Raw genomic sequence first — 12,519 nt, 5'->3', positions numbered from 1 at the left:
ATATGTTTTAAAATAATTTTTACCTTTCAGATATTTGGTCTCTTTCGTGAGAGCGCACTACAAAATATAGCATCAAGACGACATGCAACATCCGCGCTCGCAATGCATCATGAAAGCAAAGAAAACAGTCAATAAAAAGGGAGGCGACACAAAATTCACTACTGTAACAAGACTATGTCAACGACCTTGCCGCAGTGGTAACACCGGTTCCCGTCAGATCACCGTAGTTAAGCGCTGTCGGACTGGGTTAGCACCTGGATGGATGACCATCCGGTCTACCGAGCGCTGTTTGCAACGAGGTGCACTCAGCCCATGTGAGGCAAACTGAGAAGCTACTAGATTGAGAAGTAGCGGCTCCGGTCTCGGAAACTGACATACGGTCGGGAGAGCGGTGTGATGAACCCATGCCCCTCCATATCCGCATCCAGAGACGCCTGCGGGCTGAGGATGACACGGCGCCCGGTCGGTACCTTTAGGACTTCACGGCCTGTTCGGGCGCAGTTTAGTTTTAGTAACAAGACATCCGCGACAATAGTAGGTTAACTCAAGATGTTAGCAGATGACGCATAAGTTCCGTCGGCAGTTGGTGTGAATGCCGCTATTTGAAATACGAGAGCTGGAACTTTAATAGTGTGTTAGCAGACGACGCAAAAGTTCCGTCGGCAGTTGGTGAGTGCCGCTATTTGAAATACGAGAGCTGGAACTTTAATAGTGGCATCTATTTATTTACGATTTATACAAGACAGATACATGTTTGAAAGTTTTACTCTCCGAAGTAGTCACCAGCTTTGTGCATAACCCTTTCCAGCGAGGAGAAACTCGTCGGATAGGATACCCTTAGCAACTCCAGTTGTGTTGGCAGTACCAGTGGAACGATCTACTACCCGACGAATCTCTGTAACAGTTTTGAAGCGAATACCATGAAGCGCTTCCTTCATCTTAGGAATCAAGTTGAAGCCACAAGGGCATAGTCCGAAGTGTGTGGTGGTTTGTACAGTACTTTCCAGCCCCGTCGATCGAGCAAATCATACATAATTTGTGCCATATGCGCCTGGCATTGTCCTGCAAAATGATGGCCGGGTCCTGCAGAAAAGTGTCGCCGCTTCTTTCTGTAACCTGTTCCATTTTTGGAAGAGGCCTGCAACTAGCTTAGAGAAATAAGTGGCGAAGTTTCCTTCAGACCATCATTTTGCAGGACAAAGTTCGGAGGCATAGGGCGCAATTTGTGACAGATTTGTTCAATCGAAGAGGCCGGAACGGACGTAAGCCCTTGTGAATTCAACACGATTCCTATGACGAAGGAAGCACGCTTCATGGCATTCGCTTCAGAACTGTTACAGAGATTCATCAGGCAATAGACCACTCCATTCGAACAGTCAAAACAACTGGCGCTGCCAAGGGTATCCCAAGACTTCCACATCGCTGAGTACTTTGAAGGACAGTAAAACTTTGAGCCATACATCAATGTTGCGTAAGTTGTAAATAAGTGGTCTCCAGTATCATTTATCATTTTCTTGGTCCTTTGTCGCACTTCAACGCGGGGTCGGCCCTGTTACTATGGATTTGGCGTCGTTAGTTGCCGAGAGTGGCCGGATGCCCTTCCTGTCGCCACCCCGTCTGGCAGATGTGTCAGAGAAGTTCCGCGTATCTCCCTTAAATCTTAAGCCGCCTTTACACCGAAGCAAATATAAGAGAATGAGCAACAGCGAACGACAATTTTCATGTGTAAACGCTAGCCGCGCCTGAGTGACCTGCGTGCGATCGTGTTCGGTTCGCTTTTCACTTTGTGTTCCACTGGTTCTTGTTCTTTTGGCACTTTTTTTGTCTGCTTCTGTTATTGTCGACGTGGGGCGTGAACATAGAGATATATAGCAAGCCGAAAGAAAAGATTAATTATTTTAATTCTTTTTATTAAAAAGAAAAAACGCAAATTTTCCTGAAAGTAAACAAATGGCGAATATGCAGGCGTTGTGGTGATTACAATTAAAAAATATACGGAAAACCTTATCATTCTCGTTGCTTACGTTCTTGGTCTCTGTAAATATATTGCTCATTTATTACTGTTACGTTAAGAGATCATTTTTATGATATATAAAAATGATTATCCGGAATCACACTGTCTGTCGGCTAATAAACTATAAGCAAATTTTATAGAGTACTCTATGTGGCAGGTCATTTATATAGTGACAGTTCGTATGTATGTACATTTCACGCTTCATGAGTAATATTTTTGGTATTACCTTCCTTATACTTACTTTAATAGAATCCTTGAAGTGCTCCGCACATGTCATTGTGCAGACATCAAAAACTCTGGTAGATAGCAGCTCATGAAATGCGAAAGAATCACTAACATAAATTCCTCCGGTTGCTAATAACTAGAGAGTAAGTGATAGCCTTTCTTCGAGTAATGTTGGTGATTAGTGATCTTCTTTTATATTTGCTCCTCAGTTGTAATGAGAAGCTTTTGAAAAGCGTGAACCGACATACGTACAAAGTTTTGGACTAATGCTGAGGAAAGCTGAAGCTGCAGTTAAGTGTAAAAATACGTACGCCACACATTTCACGTTTACGTAGAAATTAATTCACCTGAATTCTTCCTTTCCCCCGTTATTGTGCTTACTTTGTCAAAAATTAGTGCGCTTGCCTTGCAAAATACGAGTAATACTCTCTGAATATCAAAGTGTATGCCACAAGGCATCTTTGGAACCTGTGTTGCTTCCGTATGCCACAAGGCAGTGGAGTGAAAGAAACGAACATAAAATGGCGAACAAGTCATTGGGAAAAAAGGGAATGCGGAACTGCTGAGAAAAAAACGAAAGCAGTTTTCGCGTATTGAACGGGATGGCACGAGCCAGCCTTGGATCAGTAAACGAAGCAGAGCTCTCGCAGACTTACACATATCAATAGCTTTGACCTTCAACCTGGTTGTCACTTATCGACAGGCCATTATTTTGACCTCGATATAATATCTTATTCCGCAGACAGAAAATCTTCAGCATGCTGGTCGAGGTCGTGTGTCATCGCGAGACAGTGTTTACGCAGGGTCTCCGTTTTTTAAAGGATCGAATGTTTGATCTGAATCAGATCTACGTAACGAAAACTCTCTCGAGTTTTAGGTTAATACATTTGTATTGCCTTTCTTAGTGTTTTTTTTTTTTCCATTGGCTTTTAGTCTGTGATTTCGTAACTTCGTTTTCCATATTATCCAAACTATCAAATTCAGCTGTTGCAGTGTTTTGTTTAGAGCCTCCAACAAGAATGTTGTTTCAAATTGTTCATTATTGAATTTCGCACCTTTTCATCAGTTTCAGTAAATGGCATCGACCCACTATAACAACGAAGCTAACAGCGAAGCGAAATTACCGTGAGTTTCTCATCCTCCAGCTCTACTTGTGTGTTATCACACGTCTGAAACAAGTTTCCCGTTAGTACGCGTGTTCATTGCCTCCCACCTCCAATTTATGCAATCCCGTACTTGTTATTCTCATCCAAATCTGCATTCCGTTGCTTCAAGCAAATCTTTTCGTTCACATAGTTTCCCAACTACACATCCTGAGATTAACGCACTGTATTCGGACGTCACTCGTTAAGTTACCCATTCTCTTTAGTCTCCAAACTCTTCATTGCTGACCAACTGTTTCATTCATTCTTTTGATAGTATTTTATTGCGTGATTTCCATGGAATCTTGTATACTGACTTCTGCAGATTTCTCGCGTAATTAGATACATCGATTTTTCGATTGCAACGAAATTCTGGGAGGACACTGTTGATATATAGTCAGACATTGTCATTGTTGATATATTGTCAAGTCATTTATTTGTGGGAAATGGGCAAACGAAAATTCGTAATTGGGCTGTTTGTGTATCCGGACAAATGCCAAGACCCATTTCTTGAGGCTCTCCAACTGATTATCTCAGAATCCAAATCTGAAGATCCGTATTTCAAAATTCAGTTGACCCTAGAGTTTTATGTCACTTTTCCCTCAATAAATACAAATTGTGAGTACTTTGTATTATTTTATTATAAACTTTCAGGAGCTTTAAGGAATTAAAAGATAGAAAGACTGACATGACCACAAAAGAAAATAATCACATTCAGTATTTAAGTTCTTTGTTGACTAATCAGTATACGCGAACTTTAGTAACTACAAAATTTGGCCACAATATTATCCCCTTGGTCCCTGAATCCCCATTGTCATTTATTGTATCAATTACTTCACAAAAACAGATTCGTATTTGTCCATCGAAAATAAAAAGTTACAGGACCGTCTTGAAGCCCCTAACGTTAGCTACAACGCAACACGTGTACACTTGATGGGAGAGGTTGCCTTAAGCCTTTGAAACAAGTAACACGGAGAGTTTACCGTACTCGTAAACAAATGCCACTGAGAAATCACTAGTGACGAACTACTGGCAAACTGTGGGAGCATACAGACCCCCCCCCCCCCCCCACACACACACACACACATACACACACACACACACTCTCTCTCCCGACCCCCACCCCAACAGTGACGATTGCATCCAACACTTTAATGACTGCCACATGAAGCATTGATGATTAAAAAAACTCCATGAAAAATCAAAGGTTAATTATTTTGTAGCAACGAATGACTGTAAGCAACTGCTGTCCTTAGCCTCCACATAAATTTAGCCATCGGGTGCCCAGCATCCGTTTTTTACTGCCAATATGACCACGAGCTAGGATGAGTGGTATCATCCACTTCTTGACAGGGATTCGCCATGTTTTCATCCATCCATCCATCAAGGAAGTCCCACCATAAAAGCAGGTTCTGGGATTGATGTGCATATTTCTCAAATTGGATTATATTGCATTTGCAACTTAACACTTGCCGCGGAACTGAAATCCCTCCCGTTTTCGATGTTCAAAAAGAAGTTACCAGTGTAGTTTTAAAACATCTGTTAAAGTTAATGTGGGGACAGAAAGAAGTTAAGAATATTTTCTCCCCCACACTTTGAAACATCGCTATGTAATTCATATAAATGCGCCAGACTGTAATCCTAGTTAGCACAACGGATTAATTATGCCTGTCGGGACAATACTTGATTTTGAATTACATGCTCGTTCCCCGTTCACAACTGTTTCAGCAACTATCGCAATATGCCCAAGACACCAAAGATTACCTACTGCTACAATTTACAGTCAATATTCTAGAAGGTAATCAACCTCAGCCGTTTCTCTGTTGGAAGATGATAAATTTGAAAGAGCATTTAAGCAGTATGATGAACTTGAGCGAAATACTTTGTTGTGTGATTGTTTCTTTTTTGTTAATGATTGCAGAAACGTGACGAGTTTTCTGTCGAAATGTTTACAAACATTTCACTCGAAATAACGAAGCAGATGGAAGATTGATGGAAAAGTAAGATAAAAAAATTATAGCGGGAGAAACCAATGTGTTCCGGTGAACATGTTCGACATCATTTTCTGTAAACATTCCAGCAGTCCATATATAGAAAGTGACATGAGTGTTGCAATTCTACAACTTCTCAGCGTGCGTCATTTGAGCTTACATGTCTTACAGGGAGACCCATTTATAAAATCGGGGGTGTTGTGCGACAAGAGTTCTGCGGATGATAAGAACAGTGGCTGCCTTTTTGGCCGTTCGTTACAGTGGTTTCTTGGTACAAACTTTTTGAAAGCTGCAAACAGTTAGTAGTTCATGTACGAGTAAATTATGTGTGTGTAATAAACAATAGCACAAAACGTCCTGTGAAGTAACAGATGAAATTCAACAGAATTATAAGAAGCAGGCTGGTATTTTCGCCGGAGAATTGACGATGCGGAACAGTTCACACGGGATTGTTCTTTTGGTAATTAAGTGGCCTTTTGCTGTTCTGTTAGTAATTTTTCGCTAGAAAAGTTTGAAAGCTGTATCTAATTATTTTTGTAGCGTAACGGCAAAGCAGCTTTTTTTTTTTTAGAGAGTAGATGATTGAATAATTCAGCAGTGTAGCATGATTTCCAGTGGGCGCAGGCAAAGCCGGCTGTCCTCGTTTCACGCACAAGTCAGCATTTGAACTCACCTGGACACGCTTCCGGTTGTGCGTCAGCCGGTCTAACTGTAGCTGCTGCGTTGCTGCGCGAACTGAAGAGAGCTGCCCTGCAGCCTGTTGAACTCGCAAGAGTTGACGTAAGTGCTCGGTGCGAGGCGAGGCTCTTGGCAGCAGTAGGATCACGTGCTCCAAGAGGGGACCTGGAGGGGGGAAGCGAAGGCCTGATATAGCTTACACCAAGATCAGCGTACTGAATGTTGGCCACGGCGGCTAGCGGTGTTGGTGGACCTGGGGGGAAGAAGGGGATGGGGAGGGGGGAGGACGACACTTGAAAAGCGAGTGGATACCCGATGACGGCGGTCGGGGGAGGGAGGGGGGGGGGACAATTGCACCAGGGACAATTCTTTAATCGACAGCACAAAGGCGTGCATTGTGCCACAACGCCTGCTGTCTCTAAGGGGCACAAATAAACACACTGCCATAGCACTTCTGGATCCCACCAAAACAGAGGTCCTGGAATCATGCGAATTCGTCTTGAATATGAGGAACTGGGCTATTTTTTAAACTAAATTTGACGAGCGGTTATTGCTCATTCGAAGAGACTAGCGGTGAACTGCTGAATTTTTTAAATTTGTTTTTATACCTGTTAAGCGAATTGCTGCTGAGGAGCTCAATTTAAATTCTTCCACAAGAATCTGAATTTTGGTTTAGAGGTGGCGATAATGTTGCTAAGATTTCATGGAAAATTTTAGCGTTTGTCGTTGATAGAGATTGAAGACGCTTCTAACAAGGTGGTCTTTGCACACTGTGATGCCATGATTGCATGAACCTGTTCAAGAAATAGAGATTAAAAACGCTGGATACTCTTGAATCGGCCGGCCGCGGTGGTCTCGCGGTTCTAGGCGCGCAGTCCGGAATCGTGCGACTGCTACGGTCGCAGGTTCGAATCCTGCCTCGGGCATGGATGTGTGTGATGTCCTTAGGTTAGTTAGGTTTAAGTAGTTCTAAGTTCTAGGGGACTGATGACCGCAGTAGTTGAGTCCCATAGTGCTCAGAGCCATTTGAACCATTTTGAACTCTTGAATCATTGGAGTGTGCCTGTTAGTTGCAGTGCTACTAACTGCTGTAATACACTGAAGCGCCAAAGAAACTGGTATAGGCATGCGTATTCACATACAGAGATATGTAAACAGGCAGAACACGGCTCTGCGGGCGGCAAAGCCTATACACGAGAGAAAGTGTCTGGCGCAGTTATTAGATCAGTTACTGCTGCTACAATAGCAGGTTATCAAGATTTGAGTGAGTTTGAACGTGGAGTTGTAGTCGGCGCATGAGCGATGGGACATGGCATCTCCGAGGTAGCGATGAAGTGGGGATTTTCCCGTACGACCATTTCACGAGTGTAACGTGAATATCAGGAATCCGAAAAAAACATCAAATCACCGACAGCGCTGCGGCCGGAAAAAGATCCTGCAAGAACGGGCCAACGACGACTGAAGAGAATCGTTCAACGTGACAGAAGTGCAACCCTTTCGCAAGTTGCTGCAGATTTCATTTCTGGGCCATCAAAAAGTATCAGCGTGCAAACCATTCAACGAAACATCATCGATATGGGCTTTCGGAGCCCAAGGTCCACTCGTGCACCATTGATGACCGCACGACACAAAGCTTTACGCCTCACCTGGGCCTGTCAACACCGACATTGGACTGTTGATGATTAGAAACATGTTGCCTGATCGGACGAGTCTCGTTTCAGGTTGTATCGAGCGGATGGGCGTGTACGGGTATGGAGACAACCTGTTGAATCCATGGACCCTGCATTGGCAGCGGAGAGGGGACTGTTTAAGGTGGTGGGGGCTCTGTAATGGCGTGGGGCGTGTGCAGTTGGAGTGATATGGGACCCCTGATACAGTACGTCTAAATACGACTCTGACAGGTGACACGTACATAAGCATTCTGTCTGTTCGCCTACATCCATTTATGTCCATTGTGCATTCCGACAGACTTGGGCAATTCCTGCAGGACAATGCGATACCCCACACGTCCATAACTGCTACATAGTGGTTCCAGGAACACTCTTCTGAGTTTAAATACTTCCGCTGTCCACCAAACTCCCCATGCGTTAAGATTATTGAGCATATGTCGTATGCCTTGCAACGTGCAGTTCAGAAGTGATCTCCACCTTCTCATATTCCTATGGATGTAAGGACAGCCTTGCAGGATTCATAGTGTCAATTCCCTCCAGAACTACTTCAGACATTAGTCGAATCCATGGCACGTCTTGTTCTGGCAATTCTGAGTGCTCCCGGCGGCCCTACACGGCATTAGGCAGGTGTACCGGTTTCTTTAGCTCCTCAGTGTATAATTGCTTGGGACAAATCCAGAATGTAAGTAACTTGTTCGAACTTTGCTACTTCCAAAAACTTATTAAATCGGGTGTAGGGCGTACATGAATTGTACAGAGGAACACAAATACGTATCTATTACGATGTAAAAAAAATATCGATCAGCAGCACGGATTGAATTTTGTGTTAAACATTAGATCCCTAAGGAATAGAAGTTCTTCGTAAACTTCCATGTCAAATTTGGATAAATTGCCAATGTTAGTTGGTTCAAATGGCTCTGAGCACTATGGGACTTAACTTCTGAGGTCATCAGTCCCCTAGAAATTTGAACTATCTAAACCTAACTAACCGAAGTACATCACACACATCCATGCCCGAGGTAGGATTCGAACCTGCGACCGTAGCGGTCGCGCGGTTCCAGACTGTAGCACCTAGAACCGCTCAGCCAATCCGGCCGGCGCCAATGTTAGTCAGATGGAGGTAACCATCGAAAGTACGGCATTTTATCCAAGAACTTCCTCGTGAAAGACTTTGTAGTCATTAGATCCCCCATTAACTGTCTGTTACCGGCATTCTGATTGGAGAAAGGTAGCAGCATATTACCTTGACTAATCCCACTGCTACTTAAACATTGTAGTCCCCAAACAAGAATAGTTTGTAGGGATGGATTAGATATCTAAAACAGTCTGAATCCTCGTGCAGATCAATGATATAGAATAGGGCTGTTGATATTTGTAAAAGTATCGATATTTAAAAAATATCATCGTATATCGATATATCGGGCAAAAGTATTGATATGTCACGGAAAAAATATCGATATACCTGCCCAGAAAAGTGTCGGCTTCACCTTGTAAATAAAAATACTACTGGTTTTAGAGCTGTATACTCCATACATCAACAAGCCAGCAGCCTGCCTAGCTTCCTCTGAGCAAGAATTGAATGGAAAACGTTGCACGTTCACGCTTGCCGATAATCTCTTTGCTAACAATGGTAATTGCATGTAAGTGTCACAATAAAAGGTGTCTAATCGGCCCTTTGCTCGGTTTCGCCACATATCGGATTTGTCTGCAAGACATCATGTCGACTTCCCTGTTTTTTCACATCTGCCAACGCCAGCGACCAAACAGTTGTAGTGTCAAAACTGCGTGGCGAAGCTAAACGTTGCAGTTTCTGTTGGTGGCTCCGAGCGCCGATTACATAAGCGTTTTTTTCCCTCACACGTATCCGCTCACCGCAAAGACTGCTTGTCATTTAGATTGTTGTTCATCATTTTCAGCAGATGTATTTGAAGAATGCCGACGTGAAGTAGTTGGCTTTTTAACACAATTGGTGTGCTATTTCTTCACATCGGAAATATTGTTGTTCCACTCACACAGCCACAACTCAGTACAACTGGAATTCTTTCGTGCCACATTATACTTGCTTCACACAGTTAAAAGAAAAAGAATGGCCCTGATGAAAGCTCAAATTATGTTCGACATTAGTTTCAAAAGAACAAATACGTATCAAAAATTGTGAAAAAATATAACACAAAATAAAAATATCGGCACTCGATATTGCCGTTTTGATATCGATATACCGGGGGGAGAAGTATTGCCAACATATTCGACATTTTTTTTTTGTTTGAAAAAATATTCGATATTTTTTCGACAGCCCTATTATAGAACCTATGTAGCGCTCAATTTAATTTCATACAATACACAAAAATTGCGCAATTTATTTCTCGCTGTACAAATGACAGGGACTAAATATTCAGATTTGGTGGTTGTAGAGGCTGCCGAAGAATTGATGTTTCAACTTTACACTTGTCAAAGCAGTGTGACACTTCCGACAATACACGTGGGGCATTACCATCTTAAAAGCTGCAAACTTTTAATACTACTGTCTTTCCCGTTGAATAAAATGTAGCTGCGCATAATCGTTTTCTAGATCTTACCATTTATTTTCCCTTCAGTGAAACAGATGAATTCATCCTAAACCTCAGTATCAATGTAATACGCATTACAGAATCTCCACTATGCGTCACAGTTGGCAAGAAAACTTTCCGGGTTGAATTCTTCTCCTGATGTTCTTAAAGGTAAACAAGCCACGTGGCAGAGAGTGCTACAAATGTAGACCCATCAGGCACATTATATGTTTTCATCAGTCAGTAGTTCAGGTTCGGGTTCTCTGCATCACAGGATGCTCCTTACATTCTGTGGAGTCGGAAAATTATTTTCAGTAACAGCTGCCAGAAGTTTTTGTGTCTTATGTTTTCATTGTACCTTTTTTTGCTCCTGGCACTGGTAACTGTATGTATCGTAATCTGTCATGTTTTATTCTCGTATTAGGGATACAGTATTTTATGGACTGGAAGATGCTGCGGACTATAAGATGCACCTTAATTTTTAAGCAGTTTTTTTAAAAAAATATTTTTATCATTTGACTGCAAAGTCAGACAGAAAATTCATAGTTTATAAAACGGAACTCACCTTTAAAATCTCTGAAAATCGTCGTTTGAACCTTCTTCTTCATCATCATCACTGCTTTCGATAGTGTTATTTTTATGTTGCACTTCTTGAAAGTTTTAACAATAATATCGTTTCTCACTCTAGACCACTGCTGTTTCATCCACTGGCACACTTGTCTGATTGTAGGTTGTTTTGAAGCACCTTTCGTCGTGAATTCATGCTGTGTTTCATCCATCATCCGTTTATTACATTCGTCTCTCATACACACTTTAAATGATTTATTAATTGAGACATCCAGAGGTTGCAGTTGTGAAGTCAGTCCTCTCGGAGTAACAGCAAGCTCTGTACGTACTTCTTCCCTGTTTCAGTTTTTCTTTCACAGAATTTTTCAAATGACCACTAAACTGATCTAGCACAAGAAGAGAACTCTTATTCGACGATAAAACTTCCCTTCTCTACTACACTCGGTTAATGTCCGCAGCTCGTGTTCTAGTGGCTAGCGTTATTGCCTCTAGATCACGGGGTCCCGGGTTCGATTCCCGGTCGGGTGACATTGGTGACAGTGACTGGAATTGGATTGTGAATAAAAAACGGACTGTGTCATAATTGGGACTTTGTATGGTTGCTGATGACGACGCAGTTGAGCGCCCCACATACTAAACATAATCATCAACAACACACTGTTAATCCATAGTTGCATATCAGCCTCGTCCATACTACCTTTTGTCATGTACGTGAACACCACCTGGTGGTATTTCAAAAGGTTTTGGCATTGTTTCGCGCTTGACAATGATCATTGGATTAAGTTTAGTACCGTCAGCACAACATCAAAGGCCAGCAGTGTAGCGCATTCCTTCGTGTCCACTTGTTTTTATATTTACAGTTTTAGAAGTTTTCGTGGCAACAGTCCTGTTACTCGGCACGTCAAATGTCGGAAGTGTTTCATACATATTCGCTGTTTGGCTTAGTTCAACAGTGGTTTTCTTTCGATGTTGAATAATAAAGCGATGCAAAGATAATATTTTCTCTTCATACTCTTATGGCTTTTTAAGAGCTTTTGGTTTTGATTTGCATGCTAAGCCCATGACACTTCATAAACCTGTAGTACCAACTAAGTCCACCCTTAAAGTCTGTTATGTTATACTGTAGCGCAAGCTTACGAGCGGCGTAATTGAATCCTTTCTGTATTAATTCGACTGCCATTTTGATGCCGTCCTTGAATCTATTTCAGTACGTAATCTTCTAGTTTTGACCATTTTGCATTCAGTCGTCTATTTGCTCAATTAGTCTTCCTCTTTTTTTACTAGCCCGCCAGTCGCGAAAGGTTTTTGTGTTTGTGATGGGCCGAAATGCCACTCACCTGTTCTATTACAATGTTCTTCATATGTTCTTACTTTCAATTTATAGCTCACATGGTACGAATACCTTTTATTTTTTTTTACGAAACTAGCTGCTAAAAAAATATTGTACTACAACTGATAACACACATAACTTTCATTTCAAGTTCACTGTCGCCGTAGATTGCAATAAGGCATCATAAGCTAGATTCTAGGTTTGTGATGCCCCAGCGACAGGAAGACAGTGTTAGCAAGCTTGTGAATCCCCGCAACTCTGTGTTCGTCGCATCTGTGCACTGCTGTTGCCAGTTGAATCCAGTGTTGCCAGATGGAGAAAGGTTTCCTGCGGCATTGAATATATGGCCATTTTTA

General features: G+C 42.2%; 2 protein-coding genes and 1 pseudogene across 3 annotated transcripts in view; 2 read left to right on the top strand and 1 right to left on the bottom strand.

Moving 5' to 3' along the window:
• The window catches only part of LOC126473270 (uncharacterized), a 36,573-nt gene extending 30,381 nt beyond the window's left edge, over positions 1 to 6,192 (bottom strand). Inside the window, exon 1 of the mRNA XM_050100222.1 lies at positions 6,046 to 6,192. The gene's annotated coding sequence lies outside the window, so the exon portion shown is untranslated. The remainder of the gene's footprint in view (positions 1 to 6,045) is intronic.
• LOC126473269 (E3 ubiquitin-protein ligase Ubr3) overlaps positions 1 to 12,519 on the top strand; it is a 297,943-nt gene that overhangs the window by 149,064 nt on the left and 136,360 nt on the right. The gene's annotated exons all lie outside the window — the stretch shown is intronic.
• On the top strand, positions 177 to 294 carry LOC126476851 (5S ribosomal RNA; annotated as a pseudogene).

The sequence above is a fragment of the Schistocerca serialis genome, chromosome 4, assembly GCF_023864345.2.
Source record: "Schistocerca serialis cubense isolate TAMUIC-IGC-003099 chromosome 4, iqSchSeri2.2, whole genome shotgun sequence".
In the NCBI taxonomy this organism is placed as follows: Eukaryota; Metazoa; Arthropoda; class Insecta; order Orthoptera; family Acrididae; genus Schistocerca; species Schistocerca serialis.
Note: the sequence above shows the minus strand (reverse complement) of the source record. Positions and strands in the feature narration are given on the sequence as shown.